The sequence below is a fragment of the Portunus trituberculatus genome, chromosome 28 (assembly GCF_017591435.1).
Source record: "Portunus trituberculatus isolate SZX2019 chromosome 28, ASM1759143v1, whole genome shotgun sequence".
NCBI classification, from domain to species: Eukaryota; Metazoa; Arthropoda; class Malacostraca; order Decapoda; family Portunidae; genus Portunus; species Portunus trituberculatus.
The window spans coordinates 704,770-729,769 of NC_059282.1; the positions used below are offsets into that span (position 1 = coordinate 704,770).

Genomic DNA, 25,000 nt, shown 5'->3' on the forward strand with positions numbered 1-25,000 from the left:
CATACAAGGTTAGAAATGGGTGTGTTTGAAGTATTGCACCACACACACACTCTCTCTCTCTCTCTCTCTCTCTCTCTCTCACTGTTATTACACGAAGTGCCCGACTTGTTCATGAGTTGGACTGAAATGAAGCTTCACAATTTTGATTCATGATGCTGCCGTGTTGTTGTTCCGCTGGTGGTGGTGGCGGTGGTGGTGGTGAATACAAAGGTGGTGGTGAAAGGGAACGTCGTAGTATTATTCAGGTAACTATTGTTGTTGTAATGCGGCTAATGTTCTGCTGTGTGGTTGTGTGCTGCTTTCACAACAAAGAATGTGTGTGTGTGTGTGTGTGTGTGTGTGTGTGTGTGTGTACTCTGTTTCTGCTTTGTAATGCTTCAGGTCTTGTTTTCAAACCATGCCTATCTGCTTTCACTCGCTCCCTCTATGTATAATATGTATGTATGTATGTATGTATGTATGTATGTATGTATGTATTTTTTTTTCCGACAGTGCTGGTAGTAATGGTGGTAATCATACTTTTCGTAGTTATAGTCGTAGTAGTAATAACTTAGGTGACCTTGCTGGTGACAGTAATTGGAATAGTAATTGTTGTCGTGACCGCGGCTGTGGTGGTAGTAGCACTGGTGGTAATGTTAATAGTAAAAAATCTAGAGTCACCGGTATTAGTGATGATGGTAGTAATGGTAGTGGGTGGTAATAGTGATATGAGTAGAACTGTTGCAGGTGGAAATGTTATGTTAGCGTTCATGATAGTAGTGACATCTGGAACGACTGTGATGGTTTAGGCTTTAGTATAAGTAGTAGTTGTTGTTGTTGCTGCTGTAGTAGAAATAGTTGCGTAAGAATGAAACACGAGTAACAAAAGCGTCAACATTAATCGCTTCAATTTTCGAGTTAATAGTAGTGATCATGGTATTATTATTTCCATTCGTTAGTGGATGTGGTAGTGACGATGATTGCAACTGTGCTGGTGCTGGTAAGAGGCTTAATTGTTGTTATTGCTGCTGCCCCTGTTGTTGTTGTTGTTGTTGTTGTTGTTGTTGTTGATCGAGAACTAGGTAGTGGTGGTAGTGGTGGTGGTGTTTTGTTGTTGTTGTTATTGTTATTATCGTTGTTGTTGTTGTTGTTCTTGTTCTTGTTGTAGTTGTTGATCTAGGACTAGATAGTGGTGGTGTTTTGTTGTTGTTGTTGTTATTATTATAATTATTGTTGTTGTTTTTGTTGTTGTTGATCTAGGACTAGGTAGTGGAGGTGGTGGTGGTGGTAGTGTTTTATTGTTGTTGATATTGTTGTTGTTCTTGATGTTGTTGTTATTGTTATACGTGACGATGGTGTTGTTTTAATCTTAATGGTGGTGGTGGTGGTGTTGATGGTGTATGCGCTGTTCTTAACGCTATTTTTATTGATTTTTTTATGTCAAATTGCTTTGTTTTCAATATTGTTGTTTATGGGAGTGGTGGTTGACATATTTACGTAATAATGCAAAAGATATATAAACACTGCTAAGAAATATTCGTGTGAAATATTTGAATGGGTGTAGGTAATGTTAGGTTAGGTTACATCACGTTACCTTAGATCAAGTTAGGGTCCTAAGAGAGGGAGAGAAAAGAGAGAGTGAGAAAACTTTAAATTGATATAGGTATTTGTGGTGGTGGCAAAGTTTGGAGTTCCTGTTTACGATGGTGCTTTTGGTGATGACGATCTGGTGGTTGTGGTGGTGGGGGGGGGCGGAAAGTCGATTCTTTTTTTTCTCCCAACCACCCACCAACCTGCCTCACAGCTCAATCGATTAGCCCTACCTGCTCTCTCTCTCTCTCTCTCTCTCTCTCTCTCTCTCTCTCTCTCTCTCTCTCTCTCTCTCATTATCAAACATATTTTTTCCTCTTTTCCTCCTACCCTTTATTTTCTTTTATTATAATCTATTTGCCTTTTCCTGTCATTTTTGTCGTCCTTTCCGAACTCTTTCCTTCTCTTCCTACTATTCCTCCTCCTCCTTTTCTTACTCCTCCTCCTCCTCCTCCTCCTCCTCCTCCTCCTCCTCCTCCTCCTCCTCTTTCTCTTCCTCTTTTTCCACTCTTGGCAATCTGAGAAGAATTGCTATGGAATCTGGATTTATTGATGGTAAGTTATTAAACGGATTATATGCGAATCTGACGCAGAATATAATAACTCTTTCAAATTGTTCTGAAGAGAGAGAGAGAGAGAGAGAGAGAGAGAGAGAGAGAGAGAGAGAGAGAGAGAGAGAGAGAGAGAGAGAGAGAGAGAGAGAGAGAGAGAGAGAGAGAGAGAGAGAGAGAGAGAGAGAGAGAGAGAGAGAGAGAGAGAGAGAGAGAGAGAGAGAGAGAGAGAGAGAGAGAGAGAGAGAGAGAGAGAGAGAGAGAGAGAGAGAGAGAGAGAGAGAGAGAGAGAGAGACGTAGTTAGATTTACGAACAAGTGGAGGAAGGGAGAGAGAAGAAGGGAAGGAGGGAATAATGAATTAAGGAAGGGACCGGAGCTGAGAAAGGAAGGAAGGAAGGAAGGAAGGAAAGAGGGAAAAAGAAATATAAGATATATGTACATGGAAAGAAATCACACACACACACACACACACACACACACACACACACACACACACGACCATTACCTATGCTATTAATCTTTTCCCTTTACTGAACTAATTGTCCAGCGTCACCCATTAACCCGGAATTGATATACTGGCTGCTCCTGTAATGCTGATGAGAAAAATTGACAAAACTCTCATTCTCTCGACAAAACTCTCACTCTTTCTGCCCTAGAGTCGATTCTTTTTGACATTACGAAACGGGCATTAGTTGAAAAGTGTGTGTGTTTGTGTGTATGTTTGTGTGTGTGCGTGTGTGTGTGTGTGTGTGTGTGTGTGTGTGTGTGTGTGTGTGTGTGTGTGTGTGTGTGTGTGCGTACGTGCGTACGTGTGTGTGTGTGTGTGTGTGTGTGTGTGTGTGTGTGTCAGTTCATTATTCAAGGTCCTAGTCCCTGGTAGACGTCCAGGTCGACAAGATGGACGACCAGCCAACACGGTTACAGCTCGCCCTGCTGCAGGTGTCGGGGTCGTGCCGCTCAACGCAGCTGTAATCACCCACCAGGGAACGACAGACATTTAACACAGTTACCCATCGAAACTATCATGAGGAGCACGTTTTCTTTTTTCCCTTTGGCTTGTTATCTTAGCTGCATAGTACGATATTTTTGTCTTTAATTTTCTCAAGTCAAGTGTTGTTTTTCCCACCAGTAAATACAGTTACCCCATCGAAATTATCATGAGATATTCGGTATCTGTCTTCTCTTTCCTAATGTTTACTTGCAATTATGATGAAACCGGTGATTTTTTTTTTCTCTTTTCGCTTCAGTTTTTCCTGCGCAACTGTAATCACCCACTAGGGAACGAAAGACATTGGATTCATTTTACTCATCGAAATTATCTCTAGCTCAGCGTTTTTATCTTATCTTTTTTGTGTTGTCATGGTAACACGATAATTTGTCTTTATTTCTTTCTTTTATTTTATTTCCTCAATTCCAATGCTTTCATTATGTTTTTTTTTTCCACCATCCTAGTAACAGAGAAAACCAAACCAGTATTCACAATCTTTCGTCCGCTTCACTGGCAAGCTCTGGAACCCTGGAACCTCCTACAACTTGAATTCTTTGAAGAGGGAGGTCTCGACACACTTCTAGTTTGGTTCATGGTTTTACCTCCTCTACTTAGTGACTGACATCTCAGTAGGGATTTTATATTTTTCCTCCCTTGGCCAGTGCTTCTCTTATATATAAAGACACTCCAACTAGAATCTTACAGTACAACTACTCCTCTAAATTATCACCAAAACTACGTGTTCTCGTTTATCTTTACCTCTTTTCTTAAATATCTTTCTTCACTAATTTTCTTTGTGTGAACGAGTCATTTAACACAAATATCCGTCGAAATTATCACTAGCTTTGCCTTTTTTTTTGTCTTCCTATTATTCTGTGATAAAGATAAATTCCAAAAAGGAAGTTATTTTCTTTTTTTTCTATTTTGTATTCAATTTTCTTATTCATAATCATACGCAAGGAAATTTCCTCCACCGTTACGGTTTCCCTGTCTTCCTTTCCCAGTTTTCTCACAATCATAATTATGCAAAAGTTAATGCGGATAATTTAATACAGTTAACCCTTCCAAATTTTCACGAGCGCTGCGTTTCTATCTTTCCTTTCGTGTTTTCTTAAAATTATGATAATACCCACGAGAATGTGAATAATTAATTGTCACCCTTCCTAATTATCATCACTTTCTGTCTTCCTTTAAGTTAAGTTTCCTCACAATTATAATTATAGCCTTGAGAACGTGAGTGACATAATTTACACTTCCAAATTATTGCACAAGATACGTTTTCTTTCATCCTTCACGGCCAGGTTCCTCCTCCTCACGCCTTGTAGTATGTGTGACTTATTTAACACAGTTCCTCACCAAGAGTGTCACTGGCGGAAGGTTTTGTCTTGGATATCCAGTTTTCGATTTAGCACGCCTTGCCTCCATAATGATACGAATAATGTAAAGCATCAGCTGTCAAATTGAACCCAAGCGCAACATTTTCTTCCGTTTAATATATTAATGTTCTTTATCTTTATCACGCTGCGCTTCTAATAATGGATATAAGTTTTAAAGTTCAACTATCATAATTCACAATTGCGTCATTGTAGTTTAGATTAGGTCAGGTCAGGTCATTAATGTTTTTATATATGAATTAAAATGTGTAGGCCTGGTGGCTTATTGTTGGTATTCTTATGTTCTTATGTTCTTTATTTATAGCTAATGCCCAGTCATTTTCCTTATCATTTCTCTAAAACAATCATAAACAAGTACGAGAGAAAGTGGCAAATTAATTCAATTACACATTACAATTAAAGCGAGCATAATCTTCCATATCCAGTTTCCTTCTCGTCACACGTCAAATATGCTATAATTGCATTGAAGTTAATATGAATGATTTAATACACTTCCCCATCAAAATCATACCGAGCGTCACGTCTTTTGTCTCGAGTAACCAGCCCTCCTTTTTCACCCTGCTCCATTTTCTGTGATGTCTCTGCATTTCGATATTTTCCTTTTATCGTCTTCTGCGAGTTTTCTTTACATTTTTCTTCGGCATGACTTATGAGATTTCCATTTTTCTCTTTTTTCAAATTTCATGTGAATTTTTGCTCTGCTTGAAGGCCAGGGAGAGAGAGAGAGAGAGAGAGAGAGAGAGAGAGAGAGAGAGAGAGAGAGAGAGAGAGAGAGAGAGAGAGAGAGAGAGAGAGAGAGAGAGAGAGAGAGAGAGAGAGAGAGAGAGAGAGAGAGAGAGAGAGAGAGAGAGAGAGAGACAGACAGACAGACAGACAGACAGACAGACAGACAGACAGACAGACAGACAGACAGACAGACAGACAGACAGACAGACAGACAGACAGACAGAGAGAGAGAGAGAGAGAGAGAGAGAGAGAGAGAGAGAGAGAGAGAGAGAGCTTACTCAGGGCATGCATGAGAAATATAGGGGGTAGGAAGTGAAGGAAGGGGGCTTAGTCAGACGCAGGGGTGAAGGTTAAAAAGGTTTGATAAATGGTTTTACATTTATCAGAACCACAGTGATAAGCACGAAAACCCGTGGCCAAGGGAAGTGACCTTTGTGACTGCTATTAACTGTGATGCTCGTGGTGGTGGTGGTGGTAATGGCGGTGGTGGTGATCGTGGTAGTGGTAAGATAACAGCAATATCAACAACAGAAAGACGAAGATAAAAAAAAAATAAGAGCAGAAAAAGAATGGTGCTAAAAATGAAAAGAAAAAGAACAAAAGAGAAGAAGAAAAAAGTAACGATAAAAGTAACACAGCAACAATAATAACGTAAGTAACACCATCAACAATTAAATCTCCTCCTCCTCCTCCTCCTCCTCTTCCTCCCCCACTCCTTTTCCTCCTCCTCCTTTTCCTCCTTCTTTTCTTCCTAGTCGTACAACAACAACAACAATAACTATTAGAACAATTGCTTCCACCACTACTACTACTACTACTACTACTATTACTACTACTACTACTACTACTACTACTACTACTATAACTACTATTATTACTACTACTACTACTACTACTACTACTACTACTACTACTACTACTATTACTACTAGTACTGCTATTACCACCACTATTACTGCTACTACCACCACCATTACTACCACCACCACCGCTGCCACCACCACCACCACCACCACCACCACCACCACCACCACCACCACCACACCACCACCACCACCACCACCACCACCACCACCACCACCACCACCACCACTTTACCACTCCACCACCACTCACCACCACCACCACACTGTCATACCCTGGCATGCCACAGCCTGGTGGGACATAGCGTGATGCAGCAGTGGCACAAGGATGTAAATAATTACGTCTACGGGAGAATTGTACAAGGGACCCTACTGTGAACTGAACACGAGAGTGAGAGGCCTAACATAAACAAGAGAGGGAAGCCAGACATCAGATATTACGCAGACCCAAACAAACACTCAAAACAAAATACTCTGGTTACGACGTTGGAGAGTGGTATAGTCAAGACGTGTTTCCCACGTGTAGTTGAACAGGATGGGTGGTTTTAAATGGCCAATGAACAAGCAGTATTTCATGTTTAGACCAATGGGAACGTGCTATGAGACTAGGGAAAAGTTGAGCCTATGAAACACCAGTAAGGCAATGTTGTGTATACTACGTTTAAGGTTGTTTCTACTACGTTTAAGGTTGTTTCTACATTACCTTCGTATGTGTTCTCGTCCTTACATTGTCACACGTGGACCTCCACATGTCTGATCTCTGAATGGTAGATGGTAAAATGGGCGTGGAGAAAAGGTACGAAACCTTGAGTATTTAAAATAAGCAGAAACCCGCAAGAGGATATAGATCGAGAATCTTGGCAGAAACGAGAGGAGAAAGCAGAAGGCAGTGGCCGAGAGGAGGAGAAGAAACATTCGAGTCATGGACAGACTCTTTCTTGTATTAGTGAGTAAAGCTCTATAGTTGTTAATGCAGTCTAAGACAATGTTTATGTCATTTAAGTGAAAGGAGGAAACAAATATAGGATGTGTATTTATTAGGATGTTATATTAAGATTTTATGTATGTGTAGTGCAATTCCCACAGTTGATGCATTAAGATATATAATATTGAGGAGATAATTACATATGATATATTGTGGTGTATACATTATATGGGCATTTATAGAAGTCAAGCATTGAGTTGATATTGAGATGCATCAGCTGTGAAATTGGCACCTAATGTTTGTGGTTTTATTGTATGTGATTAACATTGATGAAGGATTTACGGAGATAAGGATTAATGGAGATGAGCTTAACATTTCTAAGGGCATTGATTGAATTTGTGTGACATTATGAGCAATCTTGAAAAGTGGTGTAATTAATCTTAGATGAATTAAAATTAGAAAATACAATACCGTATAATATATTACCTGCAGTAAGAATAAGTCTTCACTTAGAATAACACGATTGCAACTTGCAACGAACTTCCGAAACTGGTGGCAGCGGTGGGATATTATTGATATTATTGCAATTGCAATCGTTGCAGGCGTATAGTTGAGAGTGAAGACAATTAAAATTTCGATCAAGTGCATTGGATGTCACGGATGTAGCGGATGTTAACGAGTAAATATTGAGAACTTTTTAATGTTGCTTAATTGTAGATGAAACATATAGTTCATAAATTACGTCAGCGCTCGGTATCGCTTAACGGTAAAGCGAATCAGCAGCCAGCCGTCACAACCTCTAGAATGGCGCAGTCACCCCCTACATCTCCGTTTTCCCCAAACCGGCTTGCATCAGTACGGGGAAATTGCGGAAGCGATCACTGACAATGCAAGGGATAATTTTTCCAAGGTAATTGGGTTACCATATTTTTGTGGAGGTGAAGAAAGAAGCCCGTCGGTACCAAATGTAAAATGTATCGCCAGCGCTCACGCATGGATAAAGGATTTAGAAAATAGAACAATGACAAACTGGACAGACGAAGGGAGGATAGAGTTGGCCAAGCAATATGCATTAGACAGTGCATATACTCATATGACACACTGTGCAACGCAACATAAAAATGATTGGGATGATGTGAGAAAAGCATTCCTTGATATTTATCCAGAGGATAGATCGCTTCCAAGCCTGATCAGTGAATTGTCATCAGTAACTCGACAGCCCAGAGAAACCATAACAGAGCTCTATATCAGAGTAGAAGGGATTGTGGCAAAATTAGAAAGCATGAAACCCACAGGTAAGGAAGTATATAATGATATATTTGTCTCCATCATTGTGAATGCCTTGCCTAAGGATTTTTCTTATATCCTTGCTGATGCAGATATGAAAAAGCCTTTATTAGTATACAAAAAGCTCTCAAATATGTAGCGTCACACCCCAGCCTTCAGCTACACGACGCTGCAGTACGCAAAGAAAATAGGGTTGTCCCAGTAAACGCAGTGACAGTGAATGCTGTTACTACAGATCACACGATGTATCGCCCTCAGAATGTCAGAAATATACATTGTCAGAGGTGTGGGCGAAATAACCACACCATTCAAAATTGTAGAACCATAGAATGCTTTAGATGTCACAAGTGGGGACATTTCGCGAGTCAGTGCACAGTGAAATTACCACCAATACCACCAAGGGCGAGGCCCACGGTAACTTGTTTCACCTGCGGGGTACAGGGGCATGCGAGTAAGGACTGCATGAACAACTCACGTAGGTACACCACATATCAAACACAAAAAAAACGCCAATTTACCACCAACGCAACCACATGAATCGGTGGTAATCACAGCGGTGAATAGTGACACGGGAAATGTTTCTATTGAAGTTCAGATTGAAAATGAGAGTGTATTAGCCTTGATGGACACGGGGCAGGGGTATCTCTTGTATCGCGTGACGTTGTAGACAAACTTAGAAAGAAACACATTACTCCAACAAATAAGGTAATTCGCAATGCGAGTGGAGATGAAATGTTGACTTCAGGAAAGACTAAGCTAACTTTGACAATTGGAGGTAAGATATACACACATGATTTTGTGATCAGTGAAGATAGAGCCTTGCCATCACAGATAATAATAGGTTTTGACTTTATGAAAAGATATAATGTGAATCTAAATACCAAACCTCTGCAATTATATATTGAAGGAAGGAGAATTGTTATTGTAGAAATACCCATGATGCATGCCATCATGATAACTGAGAGAAGTGAAAAGGAAGCAGTAACAAATGAATCAAAGGATAATCCCAGTTATAAATGCTCAGTAGCTCAGACATCAATATTACAAGGAGTACGAGTGAGTTATGTGACCTTAGAAACAAAGTTAGTGGATAGTGATATCGCTATATTCGAGCCAGTTAAAGGAGTTATAGGGTCTCAGTTTTTATGTCCAGGTTTAGTGAAATTAGAAAATGACATGGAGAAGAAGAAATCTAGGTTTGTGGTGAGGTATATAAATTTCTCGAGTGAACATGTGCCGTTAGAGCCAGGGAAAACATTAGGCTACTTACAGTCATGTCAGAGTGAGGTTCTGCCAAGCGGGAGTGATGAATATACAGTGAATGGTGTGACAGAAGAAAATGAAACAGACAAAATGAAGGCCTTTTCAGAAATCATTAATCACATGTATCCTGAGGGAACAAGGAAAAATCAAATATTGAAAGAATTAGTTGTTAAATACTCCTCTGTCTTTGCTAGTGATGACGACATTCCAAGTATATCACCCTTTTTCTACCACACCATTCAGTTACAGTCCAGACCTACGTCCAAGAAACCTTATCCCATCCCAGCTTGTTTTTATGATAAGGTAGCTGAACAAATTAAAGTAATGGAGAGCCAGGGTATTATTAGACCATCCAGATCAGCATTTATCTCCCCAGTTGTTCCCATAGTGAAAAGGATGGAAAAATTAGATTGTGTGTAGATTTCAGGAATTTAAATCAGCATGTGCTGAATGATTCTTACCCATTACCTAATGTGAATAACATTTTGCATAACTTGGGAAAAGGAAAGATGTTTTCATGCCTTGACTTGAAACAAGGTTACCATCAAATACAGTTAAATGAAGAAAGCAAGCCCTGGACTGCATTTGCAACACCAAATGGATTATATGAACATAATGTGCTACCTATGGGTTTAAAGGATTCTCCTGCGGCATTCTGTAGAATTATTAATCAGGTATTGGCTGGATTGACAGGATCTGATACTTTTGTTTATATTGATGATATCATAGTTCAAGGAACAGATCTAGAAAATCATGTAAAGAATTTGGAGAGGGTTCTTCTACGCTTGCAAGATGCTCAGTTGAAAGTAAACCTGAAAAAATGTAATTTCTTTAAGGATAGTGTAAATTATCTAGGACATATTATATCAGCCGAAGGGTTGAAAACACAGCCTAGCAAAATTGAAGTTATTAAGAACATGCCAGCCCCACAACAGTGAAAGAATTACAGTCCTTCATTGGAATGGCTAACTACTATAGGAAGTTTGTGAGAAACTATGCTGAGATAGCTGCTCCCTTAACTAAACTAACAGCAGGAATGGTGACTGGAAAGAAGAACAATAACCACATAATGTGGAATGAAGAAGCTGATAGGGCTTTTAAGACCTTGAAGCAAGAATTAACACAAAATGTTGTTTTGAAATTTCCAGACTTCTCAAAGCCGTTCTTTTAACGACGGATGCTTCGAGCTTTGCCATCGGGGGATTAATACAACAAAGGGATAGCATGAATAACCTAAGACCCTTATCATTTTTTAGCAGGAAACTGAACAAGGCTGAACTTAATTATAGTACTATTGAAAGAGAGGCTCTGGCAATTGTATATGGGCTTAAGGTAAACAGAGATTTGTGCCTGGGTTACCCTATTTATATTCTCACAGATCACAGACCATTAGTATGGTTGTTGACCACCTCAAATGCAAATAGCAGGATAGTTCGGTGGCAATTAGCTGTTGCAGAGTTTGATATTAAGGTGGAATATATTCCTGGAAAAGCTAACAAGGTAGCAGATCATTTATCCAGGTTGAGGGAAGTGGAAATAAATGAAGGAAATGAACATTTGTTAGCAATAACAGAAAACACAGAAGAAAATATGGTGGATTGGAATCTGAAGGAATTAATAAGGTCACAAGATAACCATGAATTTTATGGCTTATTGAAGAAGTTAATGAGAGAGAATTTAACTGAGCAAGAAATAAAAGGAAAATTAAGTAAGCACAATATTGATAAGAGGTATAAGAAGTTAAAGATATCAGAATTGTCTCTAGACAATAATATGCTTTACAGAGTAAGTCACAACACATATGGAGAAATGACGCGTCAGATATTAGTACCCGAACAGTTTGTGCACACTGCTGTACACCTCGGCCACTCTTTGCCAACCGCGGGGCATGGTGGGCCATCCGTTACCTTAAGTAGGTGTCAGAAATTTGCATATTGGCCAAAAATGAAGGAGGACATTGAAAGATATTGCAGGTCTTGTCTCATCTGTCGTAGGCTTAAGAGGTCGGGGGACGCCCCAGCACCACTGAGAAGATACCCGGATGTTGAGAGACCTTTCCAGCGCATACATATGGATATTGTTGGTCCCATGGGTAGATCGGATAATGGATATATGTATTGTCTTGTTGTGATAGATGTGCTTACTAGATATTTGATTACAAAACCACTGAAAACCAAGTCGGCCGCAGAAGTTGCTAGAATATTTTTTGATGAAGTGATTTGTAAACATGGTATACCTGAGATGTTAGTGACAGACCAAGGTAGGGAATTTGTCAATTCTATATTACAGGGATTAACTGAGTTACTGCATTTCCGACATAGCAAAACTACAGCTTACCATCCTCAAGCAAATGGGATAGTTGAAAGATCAAATGCAACCTTGATTAACATACTGCGCACTTTGGTGCAAGATAATATGAATATCTGGGATACAATGCTCCCAATAGCTACATTTGCATATAATAGTGCTTACCACACAAGTATAAAAGAAAGTCCTTTTTATCTCATGTATCTCAGAGATCCAACCATCCCATTTGAAATGATGAAAGAGGAACAAGTTTGGTATAATGTTGATGATTTTAAGCAGGAGATGGCAACAAAAGCAAATAGGGTATATGCTAGGTGTCAGCAATATTTAGAAGAAGCTAAGGAATAAATGAAAAGGCTCAATGTAAGAAGGCAAGGATAAAGACTATTCAAGTTGGAGATAGAGTATATGTCCGCCGAGTACCCACTGCAGGAACCCCCGCAAAGTTGCAACCCGCATATACAGGTCCTTATAGAGTGACAGAAAAGGTGAGTGATGTAGTGGTCAAATTAAGAAACATTAGAAATGGTAAGATGACAACATTACACACTGACAGAATAAGAATTATCCATGAAGACAATGCTACCCCTCAGATGAACCCGAATGTCAGACGAGCATATCCGGTACACGAGCCAGGTGAAACAAGGGAAACCAAGTTGACATTGCAGACACTAGATCCTTTTCCAGTGTTCTCAGGGGATGTAGAGCACTGTGTAGATTCAGAATCGGATGACAATTCACTATCAGAAGCGAGTCATGGTGTTGATGAGGAAATTCATAATGTAACTGAGAATTTGCAAGAAGAATATCAAGGTGAAGCTACCACGTCAGTCCCATACAGTTTACGGTCGAGGACAAGTGTGCCGAATCTTCCGTTTGTAATGCATAAGCCCTTAGAATATGGTAAAAGAAAATAAATAAAATAAAATAAAATGAAATGTTCCTTTGCAGACTGTGGGGCTATGCATGGGATACGTTCAAGCCTGGGATGTACCCCAAAGCTCACCTCCTCAACAAGGGATGAGTTTCTCCCAAGACCATCAACTACTTGTAACTGGACAAGCTTATGTGGTGCCTTTTTTGTTGAAATTGGAGGATATCTATGAGCCAATTAAAAAAGCCATCAATATCACTCAGAATATAATATATAATTTAGATAAAATTGCAGGAGATGATCTTATCATCAATCAGAATATGATATATAATTTAGATGAAATTGAGGGAGATGATTTTATCTTGTTTACCTCTTTGATTTCTCAGCATATCCTGGCTTTTCAAGAAAGATTAAAAAATTTGCATGCTTCAATGCAGGATTTCCTAATGCATATTGTGGCCAATGACATTCCTCAACCTAGAAGGAAAAAAAGGGGAGCAATAAATTTTATAGGATCTTTTGCAAACACATTATTTGGGACTGCTACACAAGATCAAGTTGATATTATTCATAAAAGATTACAATCGTTAGACTCCTTCACAGAAGAGGAAAGAAAACTCCTCAATGTTCATTCCCATGTTATCAATGTCACTCTCAATGAACTAACAAATGTTCATCAAACATTGGAAAAACTAGAAACTGCTACCCGTGTTACTAAGACCCTTATGACTAAGATGGAAAAACATATAGAAAATAATGAAAATCCATTCTTTCACTGGAGATTTTACTGCATATCCAGCTAGCCTTGACATCCATTGCAGCTGATCATATTAATTTTAAGATAGGATTACAAAGTATGATGGAAACCCATATTTCTCCTAATATTGTGACAAATGCATTTTACTACAACTTTTAGATGAGATATCAGTTAAACATGAGTTATTGTTTCCTCCTAAACCAGAATATTTAGGATTACACAGAGCTGCTATTCGTGTAATCCATAAGACTGCATTACATGACTTGAGCTTCTACTTACTCGTTCCTTTGCGAGGAATTCCAGCTGACACCTTTGATGTCTTCAGGATGACCTCCCTTCCCTTTCCTATTTCTAAATCAGATGCTTTTTTAATGCATCAACCTTCAAGGAAATATTTAGTGATTAACAAGGCAAGAAATCAATTTTTTTGACTGATGATTTTGATGATTGTAGGATGTCTGATGATATATTGATATGTCCTCCCAACCAACCTATATATTCCACTAACACTGATTGTTGTGAGGTTGCTATTTTTCTGCACAAGCCTTCTGTCTCTGATATATGTAACACGCTGATTGTGAAGTCTTTCAAGCCTATTTTTGTTGATCAGCCATCTGGGTGGAATTATGCCACAAGCAAACCACTAGATATTACTGTGAATTGTAACAACTCCTCCATTCCTACTACTAGACACATTATTAATGGTACTGGCCTTCTGAAAGTGAGTCAGGGTTGTTCTATACATAGTGATACATTTTCTCTCCCTGCTTCCTCTCATTATATTGCTGAAGCTCCTATGGTTATTCAACCTTATCCCCTTACTACTCCCATTGCCTTCTCATCCTGGGAACATTCTGTTATTGTGAATACCACTAATATCAGCATTCCCGACAGTTTTGGTCTTGAGCCCTGGTCTGTCCCAAAATATATTGCACATATGCAGCCGCTGGCGAAACAGTCCCCTCCTACGGCACTCGACTGGCACAACTGGAAGGACTGGCTCTGGATCCTATTGCCTATTGGGGTCATCGCGGCCGGCCTGGTGGCCTACCGCATCTACCGACCCTGTGCACTCCTTGGCTTGGCACAGGCTGCGCCAGCCCAGGTGACTGTCAGCACACAACGCCAGCTCAATCCAGAGGACACCGCTTATCACGCATGCCCTCACCACTAGCAGTTCGCGCCGGGACGCGCTACTAAGGATGGGGGTATGTCATACCCTGGCATGCCACAGCCTGGTGGGACATAGCGTGATGCAGCAGTGGCACAAGGATGTAAATAATTACGTCTACGGGAGAATTGTAAAGGGACCCTACTGTGAACTGAACACGAGAGTGAGAGGCCTAACATAAACAAGAGAGGGAAGCCAGACATCAGATATTACGCAGACCCAAACAAACACTCAAAACAAAATACTCTGGTTACGACGTTGGAGAGTGGTATAGTCAAGACGTGTTTCCCCACGTGTAGTTGAACAGGATGGGTGGTTTTAAATGGCCAATGAACAAGCAGTATTTCATGTTTAGACCAATGGTGAACGTGCTATGAGACTAGGGAAAAGTTGAGCCTATGAAACACCAGTAAGGCAATGTTGTGTATACTACGTTTAAGGTTGTTTCTACTACGTTTAAGGTTGTTTCTACATTACCTTCGTATGTGTTCTCGTCCTTACATTGTCACACGTGGACCTCCACATGTCTGATCTCTGAATGGTAGATGGTAAAATGGGCGTGGAGAAAAGGTACGAAACCTTGAGTATTTAAAATAAGCAGAAACCCGCAAGAGGATAGATCGAGAATCTTGGCAGAAACGAGAGGAGAAAGCAGAAGGCAGTGGCCGAGAGGAGGAGAAGAAACATTCGAGTCATGGACAGACTCTTTCTTGTATTAGTGAGTAAAGCTCTATAGTTGTTAATGCAGTCTAAGACAATGTTTATGTCATTTAAGTGAAAGGAGGAAACAAATATAGGATGTGTATTTATTAGGATGTTATATTAAGATTTTATGTATGTGTAGTGCAATTCCACAGTTGATGCATTAAGATATATAATATTGAGGAGATAATTACATATGATATATTGTGGTGTATACATTATATGGGCATTTATAGAAGTCAAGCATTGAGTTGATATTGAGATGCATCAGCTGTGAAATTGGCACCTAATGTTTGTGGTTTTATTGTATGTGATTAACATTGATGAAGGATTTACGGAGATAAGGATTAATGGAGATGAGCTTAACATTTCTAAGGGCATTGATTGAATTTGTGTGACATTATGAGCAATCTTGAAAAGTGGTGTAATTAATCTTAGATGAATTAAAATTAGAAAATACAATACCGTATAATATATTACCTGCAGTAAGAATAAGTCTTCACTTAGAATAACACGATTGCAACTTGCAACGAACTTCCGAAACTCGGAAGATAGTGGATTTCATTCTTGTCGTTTCTTGGTGGTCAATGTACTCACTCAATTTCTTTACCATTGTGGCCAGCAAGAGGAGGCATGCAGGATTGTGGGCCATGGCGGCAGCGACCAGCCTCTCCAGGGGTAGCTCACCGTGCACCTGACCAGGAGGTTCTGTAGTTCACAGTCCAAGAATACACGTCCATGTGAGGCTTCGGCACCATATATGGGTGGCGGGAGGGGTTGTGGCCATCGCTGGTTGCTAATATGGGCTTGCAGACAAAAGCTTTTTACAAGCCATAGTAAATGAGGGACATCTGCAACTGAACGCCAGCGTCCTACTGCACCACAACATTGTTTTCTTTAATACCGTTTTAAGTGTGGTAGAAAGCGTGCAGCTGCTGCACTTCCCTTACCAGCGAAGGCAGAAATCTTGTCCTTGTCAGAGGGCAACACGAGAGGCAGCTGCGAGAACGTGCTCTTACGAGGAGGTGAACAGGCAAAGCTAGTGCTCGGGACGAAGGGGCGTTGCTCCGTTTAGCTCCAGCAGGATTTCAAACTCCAACTGGAATAAAGACTCGTTGCGCCACTCCTTGGTCATCTTGTGGCACTGGTAGGCGTCGTCCACCTCTGCCAGAAGCATGGTGCACGAACCACTGTACCCGAGCATCTACTTCCTGTCACGAATCAGGCTGTTGATGCGGTCCTGGGCGAGGACAGCCATGGGAACTTTGCCTTTGGCGGTGGCAAAAGCCTCGGGCTGCATAATAATGATGCGACTGGGCTCTCCCTTGCTTCCTTCGCTGCCTCGCTAGCCGTACAAACACGCCATACTCAAGATGATAATTATATGAAGCAAATGATGCATATCACTTCGAAAGTATCCAATTACTAATCGCTTCAGAAAGACCATTGGTCACACACACATACACACACACACACACACACACACACGACACGCCCGGTAGCTCAGTGGTTAGAGCGCTGGCTTCACAAGCCAGAGGATCGGGGTTCGATTCCCCGGCCGGGTGGAGATATTTGGGTGTGTCTCCTTTCACGAGTAGCCCCTGTTCACCTAGCAGTGAGTAGGTACGGGATGTAAATCGAGGAGTTGTGACCTTATTGTCCCGGTGTGTGGTGTGTGCCTGGTCTCAGGCCTATCCGAAGATCGGAAATAATGAGCTCTGAGCTCCTTCCGTCTGGCTGTCTCGTCAGAGACTGCAGCAGATCAAACAGTGAAACAGACACACACACACACACACACACACACACACACACATTATTGATATTAATATATGTTTATTGATCACAGTTACAAGTGATGTAAACAGAAATATGGTTAATAAAAAGAGATTCTTAAAAAAATATTTTAACTGTAGTCCATAAGAAATAATCACTAATACAAGAAAACCCAAATCGAAACCCAAAACATTAAAACATTAAAACAAAGAACTAATGTCGATAAAACAGTAAAAAAAAAAAAACGTACAGAGAACTTCACAATCTAACGATGACGAATAATAAAGGAAACTTTTGGAAAAGACAGAAATTGAAAACAAAATGTTAAAAGCTAAGGAACGAACGAAAACATTGATAATTCTAACATAAGCTATAAAAAATTCCTTAGAAATCAACATGATTCAGAACTCTAAGTTCTGAGTTTTGAACACAACAATAATTTTATAAATTATATAACATCCCTCATTATCATCATATGTATCTGAGAACAGGTCTTAGATGTGAACAAAATTGTACATTTCTCTCAGATGTTGGGTGAAGATGCAGTGTTGTGTTACATGTCTCTCTGTTTGTATGTATTTCACCACAGAGACAAAGTCTTTCTTCTAATGGCAATCTCCCCCGACCCCTTCTGTTCCACCTTCCCACCTCTAATGCGAGGAAGTGGGCCGACACACGGAATCTCGTGAGCGCAGCGCGATGGCGTTCATTTACATGTTTTCTTCCCTTATACGAGTATACTGAGTGAACAGAGAGGTCGGGGTTGATTTCTTTATATGTCATTCGTTTTGATGAAGTTGAATTTAAAACACCAACTTTTAACTCACACTTCCTCTGCATTGTCATAGTGTACAACATGTAACAAGTTGTCTATCTAAATTCGGGTTTGGTAATCACGATCCATGGCAATCTTTAAGGAAAGTGCAAGTAGGTCATTCTGCATTCTCTGTCTTTCTCTCAACATCTTAGAAAAGAAGTGCCTTTTCCTACTCCTACATAATGCATATATATACCAGTCTCCAGGTAGCAAACGTCATTACATGTTGTAAGTCTTCCATCCACTAAACACTTAAGTGACCAATTGTACAGTTTTATAACCGATCTTAGATCCGCATTCAGCCAAGACTCACAGCCGTATAAAACAGCTGACATTAAACACGCGTCAAACACTCGTCTTTTTATTTGAAAATGAATATCATTGTTCTTTTTTAAAAAGGAAATAAACTTCATAAAATGACCCACCTTAGAATCGGCATGAGCCATGACTGACGCCGAGACCGATCCATCAGCTGTGAAAGATGAGCCAAGGTATACATAGCGAATGCACCGTTCAACCACCAACTCGTCGATACGTATAGACTTGTTGTCCTCTAGAGTGCCGTATATCACAAAGAATTTAGTCTTAGAGGCGTTCACCTTCATACCGTACTCTTCGCAAAATCGTGTCATGAGGGAAAGCTTCCTAATCATTCTTTCACGTGATGTTGACAGCAGTACAGTATCATCTTATCATCCATAAATACCAGGATGTGTAACCATTTTAAAAACCCTTCATCCTCACAGTTTTTTTTCACTAATTTAATCATATCATTGACATAAATCACAAAAAAAGTAATCGGGATGTAGGAAAGCGTTGGCGAACACCCAGGGTGGTAGCAAACACTGCAGTACCGATGGCACTTTCGGTCACACTGTACATGGCTCCAATAACACCCAACATCACCATGCCACAACCCAAACGTTTCAAAATCTGTATTAAAATGTGCCTTGGCACCAAATCGTACGCTTGGCTAAAATTGATATAAGTAACAAATATTTTTTTTTTCTTTCTGGGAAAATCAATTAAAATACGCTACGTCACAACGTGCTCTAGGCAACCACGTCCTCTATGTGTCCCCACTTGCTCCCGATACTGCGTGAACCAGCGTTCTAACCTCTAGCACAACACCATATAAAATAATTTGGAAAAGCTATTTATTATACTAATGCCTCTGTAGTTTCTTGCGTCTTTGCGATTACCTTTCTTATGTAAGGTGAAAACTTTAGCCCTTGTCCAGGATATAGGACATTCTGCTGAAGTAAAGACTATATTAAACAGAGATGCGATGCGTATTAGCCAGTGTAAAGGTAACAGCTTTAAGACTCCAGGTGCGATACCATCCGGACCGCAAGCTGTGTCCGCTTTGATTTTATGAACCTGAGCACTTGACCTCATCAAAGGTAATCAAATAATCTAAAACTGGAATCGAAGCCGACGACTCCCTGCATTCGTCAGCAAGATTATCACTGGCAACACACACACACACACACACACACACACACACACACACACACACACACACACACACACACACACACACACATACATAAATCTCTAGAAGCGGACACGTATACTTTTATATGTTTGATTGTAAGCATAAACATGGGTAGGCATGAAAATAAATGTTAATTAATGTATTTACTCACATGAGTAATTCGTCAATAAACTACGAGTATAATATATATGCGGTGGGTGGGGTTACTTATGTGTTGTATTTCTTTTGTTGTAATGTGGATGTGGATTTCAAACACACACAAACACACACACACACACACACACACACACACACACGGCCCGGTAGCTCAGTGGTTAGAGCGCTGGCTTCACAAGCCAGATGACCGGGGTTCGATTCCCCGGCCGGGTGGAGATATTTGGGTGTGTCTCCTTTCACGTGTAGCCCCTGTTCACCTAGCAGTGAGTAGGTACGGGATGTAAATCGAGGAGTTGTGACCTTGTTGTCCCGGTGTGTGGTGTGTGCCTGGTCTTAGGCCTATCCGAAGATCGGAAATAATGAGCTCTGAGCTCGTTCCGTAGGGTAACGTCTGGCTGTCTCGTCAGAGACTGCAGCAGATCAAACAGTGAATTACACACACACACACACTCTCTCTCTCTCTCTCTCTCTCTCTCTCTCTCTCTCATGGTTCTGAAATTTAGTAATAAGCTTTCCTCTCCTCCATCTCACAGCAACGAACTTACAGCAGGATGCTTTTCATAATCCATAACTCGTAACATTTGGGTCCCTCGCGCCCCGGCTGGCTGTCACTGGTATTAGAGTGTAGCACGGGTGATAAAAAGTCAAACTGCGTGCAGGTCACCGGGGGAAAGTTAATTGACAGTGACAGGATATTGTATTGGTGGGATTTGCTTTATGGCATTTGAAGGTGGTGGTGATATCAGGGAGATGCATCTGATTTATTCCACATAGAAGCTTCACTCGACTGGCTTTAGAAGATTGATATCATTTAGTGTTGATTATACACCTTGCACACCATTGTCGTCTGTTAGGAATGGTGTTGGGTGTGGTGTTCGCACACTAGAGACACCTGTTATTTTCTATATCAAGTCACCTTGCATGTATCTTAGAAGTGTACATGATATTATATGTAGTGTTTATATCTAGTCACCTGGTATATTCTACCTCAATACATGAAAAAAAAGGTAGACGCTGCTTGAAGATGCTATTAGATATTTGAGGAAACATTTCTAGAACAATGCTTCATCAAGTAAACAATAAAGTCACACCTGCCGACTGCCACACATCAGGTTACACGTGTAATGAACTCACTTGTATGCTTATCAGTATCAGTGAAACCATCAAGGCAACTTTTCTAAAACACCGACACATCAAGTAAACCCGGAGACAGGTGTGGCAGTGGCATTAGTGCTATGATTTAACGGAGTCTTAGTGCAGCAGCTTTCAGGATGTATTGGCGGCCAGTGTGAAAGGAGAGGCATGCATCCACCCAGATACCGCAGTCAGTCATGGTCGAACTCGTAACCTTTAGAGGTGAGTCGAACAGTGAGCCACGAAGCCACCGCGCCAGTGCAGTGCAGGGTCAGGCGTGCGTGGCCGCATTGGGTGGAGCGAGGTTGCGTTATAACCTTGGTGAATGATGATGTTTTCACATTTATATTTTATTCGTATATCTTACATATTTATTCGCATATTTGTTTGTTTGTTTGTTTGCTTTTTTATTCATAGACTATTGTTTGTTTTCTCTTTTACCTCATGATTTCTCGTTTTATTTGTTTTATCAGTGTTTCTTGTTTTATTTTGTTTGGGTTGTATTTTTTCCGTTTGCTCTTAGTTATTTGGTTTTGTTTGTTTTGTAATTTATTCATCCTTTGACGTTTTCATTTATTTATTCATTCCATATTTTTTATCAACTCACTCATACTACCTTTCCTTTTTTTATCCTCTTCTATCCATTTATGCCTTCCTCTTTGCCATTTTTTCATTCATTCATACAAATATACATGGTCTTCATGCATTTATTTACAAGCAATCACCGTTTCATTTTTTTTTTCGGTGTGTTTTACTCATTCATACATGTATTTTCAATTAACCTCTGTTATTTTCACTTTTCCTTCTTATCTCACTTACCTCCTTCATTCATTTTTTTTTTCGTTGTTCCTCTCCTCCTCTCCTCTTATTTTCGTCTTTTTTTTCTGTGCAAAATGTCATGTTTCTACTTATTTTCTTCCACATCAATCTTTCTACGCCTTGACCTTCTCATCACCACCATCACCTGCAAAAACAATCAAACAATCCCTCTATAATTTGAACGTGAATAGCAGAAGAGTATTTATAGACACCTTCAAAGGTTACTGCTCCAATTCAAATAATATAGATTCGCACATCCATCTTGTGACCGACGGGCAAGTGAGTGAGTGACTCATGGTGACGGGAGACCTTTAAGGAGGCAGACTCAAGGTGCTTTCTCTCTCTCTCTCTCTCTCTCTCTCTCTCTCTCTCTCTCTCTCTCTCTCTCTCGTACAATTTGCCTGTTTTCTGACATAAATAGTGTTGTAGGAGACGGAAGTGATTAAAGTTAAGTGCATGTGTGTGTGTGTGTGTGTGTGTGTGTGTGTGTGTGTGTGTTGGCGTTGGCGGTGGGTGGGTGTGGGTGTGTGTACGCGCGCTTGTTACTTCCACCCATTGGAGTAAGCTTCTTGTTTTTTTTTTTAGATTTTTGAGATTTTGTGGACGCTGTGTATACGTGTGTGTGTGTGTGTGTGTGTGTGTGTGTGTGTGTGTGTGTCGGTAGGTGGATGCACGCGCTCTCTTTTTACTTGTTTCACTTGTTCCTGTGAGTATTAGTATTTTCTTTTTTCATGTGTGTGCGTGTGTGTGTGTGTGTGTGTGTGTGTGTGTGTGTGTGTGTGTGTGTGTGGTGCGTGTGTGCGCGGTTGTTACATCCCTTAAGGGCAAGTTTTTTTCTTTTTATTGAGATTTTATGGGCATGTGTGTGTGTGTGTGTGTGTGTGTGTGTGTGTGTGTGTGTGTGTGTGTGTGTGTGTGTGTGTGTGTGTGTGTGTGTGTGTGTGTGTGTGTGTGTGTGTGTGTGTGTGTGTGTGTGTGTGTATGTGGGTGTGGGTGCGTAGTTGTTGGCGCTTGTGTGTTATTCACCTAGCATGCTTAGCCGCCCCCTACAAATAGACGGTCATACTGACAGATTTTCGGTAGGTAGGCCGCTTTAGACCACTCACACACCACGCACCGGGACAGCGAGGCTACAATCACTAGGGTTACAGTCTACATATTATAAGGCTCCCCTATTTGCCCCACCTCTCCCTGGACTCGAACCCGGGCCTTTTTGGTTATGGGCCGAACGTGCTACCTCTACACTTTGCGGTATGTGTGTGTGTGTGTGTGTGTGTGTGTGTGTGTGTGTGTGTGTGTGTGTGTGTGTGTGTGTGTGTGTGTGTGTGTGTGTGTGTGTGTGTGGGCACGCGCTTGTTAGCAGTTTCTCGCAAGTATTAGTGGTGTCTTTTTCTATTTTTTCTTTTTTTTTATGTTTCTTTATATATTGTGTCAGAAGTTCGTATCGTATATTACCCGGGTATTGCTTTGTTTTCTTTCGTGGGGAGGATTTGTTTTTATTTTCCTACACCTTTGTTTATCTTTTCCTTACCTGGAGTGGTTTTGTGATGTTTGTCTTCTACGACCAGTGCCACCATTTCTTTTTTCTTTTGCTTTCCATTCGTTGTGGGGCTGACTGACTTCCTTTCTTTTTTTCTTTACGTAGTCGAGGCAGGTGAAGGGAAGCATGAATAAGAAACAATGCCTGCTGTGGGTGGTGGTTTGAAGAGAGAGAGAGAGAGAGAGAGAGAGAGAGAGAGAGAGAGAGAGAGAGAGAGAGAGAGAGAGAGAGAGAGAGAGAGAGAGAGAGAGAGAGAGAGAGAGAGAGAGAGAGAGAGAGAGCTTGTCTTATGTGATGGGTATTCAAGATCGTATTTTAACTTTATAGAGTAGTTTTTTTGTGGTGTCTCATTTGATCTTTTAGTCCTCCCCACTGATTGAAGTCTCAGATGAGGTTACTTTGTTTGTCGTCTTCATTAGTTCTCACTTTTCACACTTTTCTATCATGTTTACTTTTATCACTATTTCTTCCCTTTTCCGCTTCTCTGATTTCAATCGTTTCGCTCTTTACGTCTCTTATTTCAATCGTTCCACTGTTTAAGTAGTTTTCAATATCTTTCGCCCATTCCCATAACATTTTATACTTTCTTCCGTCGTATACATCCATTTATGTCACTCTCTTACTCTCTATATCAATTTCATAAACTTTTTTTTTTCTTAAGCCTATCCTTTAACTTTCATCTTCACATTCTTTCCTCCATTAACTCATTCCCCGTCTTTTCTATAATTTTCCTCACTGTATTTTCTTCGCCAGTCACTGTCTGATACTCTCTTTACTATCGCACTCTTTTTTCTGTCCCTTCTTTCCTCCCCGGGTCTCCTTTGCTCACTCACGTCACTACCTCTCTCCTGTCACTCTCCACTCTCTCTCTCTCTCTCTCTCTCTCTCTCTCTCTCTCTCTCTCTCTCTCTCTCTCTCTCTCTCTCTCTCTCTCTCTCTCTCTCTCTCTCTCTCTCTCTCTCTCTCTCTCTCTCTCTCTCTCTCTCTCTCTCTCTCTCTCTCCCCTTTCATTCCCTGTCAGCTTAATCACACCACGTCTTTATTTTGCACCTCCCGTCCTGTCCAATCACCTGTCCCGGTATTTGTGGCGGCCAATCACAGTGAGTCGTCGTTGTGCCGCTTTGACGAGGTAACCAATCACGCTCCATTTCACGGGGGAACTATCCAATCACGTGGCCGAGTTACTTCACGCAAGCCAATGAGAGCGTCGCTTGTGTGGACGGCGATATCCGGCTGGACCAATGGGTGTCGTTGGTGAGGGAACGGGAACCAATCAGGGAGAAGCTAGCGACGGACGAGGGTAGTTTATATAAGCAATTGCGTGCCGCGGTTGTTTATGAGTACACTTTACTTTGTGTTTATTGTGTCAAGTTTCCGGGTTGGGTTGTGGAGTGTGTGTATATGTGTGTGTGTGTGTGTGTGTGTGTGTGTGTGTGTTTGGGTGTGTGCCTGTGTATCTGTGTGTGCTTAGTGATGCCAGCCAGCCAGGTGCGCTGTGGACCCCCTTTGTGTAGTGTTACCAAAACGCTTTAGAAAAATATCACCCTTGGGTATAGGAAATGATAAGGGGAAATAGCCCCAGCCGCTTTCTCTATGTGTGTGTGCCTTGCAACTGCAGGACACGGAATAGAGGAGGAAGGGAAGAAAGGAACGGTTGAAAGGGATGGAGGACGAAGGGTTCAGGATGATTGAGAAGGAGGAAGGTAGGAAGAAATGGGAGGTATTAATGGATAAGGGAGGGATTATGGAAGTGAAAAAATGAAAATAGTGGAATGACTGTAGAAAGGAAAGAAAGAGTGGTGGAAAGAAACAGAAGATATACGGTTCTGGATGAGAGAAAAGGAGGGAAGGAAAGAAAAAATAGAAGGATTTAATGATTTAAGA

At 40.8% G+C, this 25,000-nt stretch overlaps 1 protein-coding gene and 1 long non-coding RNA gene across 3 annotated transcripts in view; one reads left to right on the top strand and one right to left on the bottom strand.

Annotated features, from left to right (window-relative positions):
- Positions 1 to 25,000, bottom strand: part of LOC123510121 (protein turtle-like) — a 211,144-nt gene that overhangs the window by 163,847 nt on the left and 22,297 nt on the right. The gene's annotated exons all lie outside the window — the stretch shown is intronic.
- On the top strand, positions 7,878 to 13,233 carry LOC123510122. The gene is made up of 2 exons (XR_006676392.1): positions 7,878 to 7,928; positions 12,827 to 13,233. It is a non-coding gene; the product is annotated as an uncharacterized LOC123510122 (long non-coding RNA).